The sequence below is a fragment of the Physeter macrocephalus genome, chromosome 4 (genome assembly GCF_002837175.3).
Source record: "Physeter macrocephalus isolate SW-GA chromosome 4, ASM283717v5, whole genome shotgun sequence".
Lineage (NCBI taxonomy): Eukaryota > Metazoa > Chordata > Mammalia > Artiodactyla > Physeteridae > Physeter > Physeter macrocephalus.
The window spans coordinates 13,370,571-13,372,551 of record NC_041217.1 but is presented as its reverse complement, the minus strand read 5'-3'; the positions used below and the strand labels follow the sequence as shown (position 1 = coordinate 13,372,551).

Sequence of the window (1,981 nt, the reverse complement as noted above, 5' to 3'; positions counted from 1 at the left end):
TTCTTTTGTTCTCCTCTCTGTATCCAATATTCTCCCTCTTTTTCTCAATCTCCAAGGCAGTCTGCATCTTTATGTAAGAAATTTATAAACAGAAATCTCAATTAAATAGAGTTGGAATACTAGAAGGGGGAGGTCTCATGCCCTGTGATGATAGCAAAGCCCAACAGGAAGAAGAAACACTTCTCTTCTTTCCTAGCAAGGACTCGAAGTAAGAGGTTGGAGAGTTGCTAGAAAGGGGTCACAGACCAAGAAATCCAGGAAGCCTCCAGAAGTTAGAACAGGCAAGGAAACAAATTCTCACCTAGAGTTTCCAGAGGAACCAACCCTGCTGACACATAACTTTAGACCAGTGAAACCAATTTCAGATTTCCAGCTTCCAGAACTGTAAGATAATAAATTTATACTATTTTAAGTCACAAAGTTTAAGGTAATTTGTTGCAGTAGCCCCTAGGACATAATACAGGATACATTTATCTCTTGCTCCCATTTTAGTGCTTTTCTCATTAATTCATAGCAATTATAGCACATTATTCAAGTGTTCTGTGATTTTTTAGGGTTTGAAAAAAATTTATTTATAAAATAACTTAAGAGTAAATTATCATTAATAAAAGTGGAATTTCACAAAGCAGTAAGTGTTGACTTTGTAATTCAAGAAAAGCCCAAATGCCTTAAACTTATGAGTAAGGAAAATAACGATTCGGGCTGACGCCCGAATCCTCACTGCTAATGTGAGACGAATTTTTGAGCGGGTAAAGGTTGCCCTTACGGTGACCCGCCTACTTTGCGGGATGACTGGGAGTTGCGATCTGCCCGTACCTCTTGCATCTAAAAAGCAGAATACAGTGGGGCTTCCCTGGTGGCGCAGTGGTTGGGAGTCCGCCAGCCGATGCAGGGGACGCGGGTTCGTGCCCCGGTTCGGGAGGATCCCACATGCCCCGGGGCGGCTGGGCCCGTGAGCCGTGGCCGCTGAGCCTGCGCGTCCGGAGCCTGTGCTCCGCGGCGGGAGAGGCCACAGCAGTGAAAGGCCCGCGTACCGCAAAAAAAAAAAAAAAAAAAAGCCCAAGAGTAAATATTGCTTTAACATGAGGACAAAGCAAACTGATAGCTGCCATATATGCTATTATCTTATATATATATATTCATATGTAGCTGATGTTATCTACAACACAAAGAAAAATTTAGGCAGTGAATAATTGGAAGTATTTATTTGATAGTGAACCCGAATTGGTGTACATAACTTGTATAAAGTTGAATCAACTCATGGGTCAATTCACTATTTCATCCAAAATATGTAATTCAACATTTATGACACATTGAAAATAAATTAAATCTTGGCATGTTTGAAGAAATTTCAAAGTAGATGCTATAACATACAACAAAACTCTTTTACAAAATCCTCCTCAGCATATATTGATCCATAGCTCCTCACATCAGTTGCAAAGACTTCCTTGATCTCTGTCAGTTTATAATTTTAAAATTTCCCTAATTTTCTGTCAAACCCAGTTCATGAGGACACTTGCATTTCTCCTCCATCCATCCTCATCATCCTTCTCTATCGGTTTTTCTTCCACTACTACCTCTCTACCCTTTCTGCTCTACAGCCCACACCCTCTTTTTTATAACCTGTCTGTAAGACCACTATTCACAACAGGCACAAGAAGAAGCTAGAGGAGCCGAATCATCTTTAGTGTTTTTGAGGGAGAGGACATTTGTGAATATTGAAACATTTATACATTTTCCATATCATGTGCTTTACAGGTCATCTTTGAAATAACGAACACAATTAAATTGTTAAATGTAAAAATAAATTTAAAATGATGAATTGTAGATAATATATTCATGAATATATAGAAATATTTAGAATCTACTTTATTTTTTTATTTATTTTTTTTTTTGTGGTATGCGGGCCTCCCTCTGCTGTGGCCTCTCCCGTTGTGGGGCACAGGCTCCGGACGCGCAGGCCCAGCGGCCATGACTCATG

The 1,981-nt window shown here is 39.7% G+C and overlaps 1 non-coding gene across 1 annotated transcript; it reads left to right on the top strand.

Annotated features, from left to right (window-relative positions):
- Positions 1 to 663: 663 nt before the first annotated feature.
- Positions 664 to 813, top strand: LOC112066717 (U12 minor spliceosomal RNA). Its single transcript, XR_002892823.1, has one exon. It is a non-coding gene; the product is annotated as a U12 minor spliceosomal RNA (small nuclear RNA).
- The last annotated feature ends 1,168 nt before the right edge of the window (positions 814 to 1,981 follow it).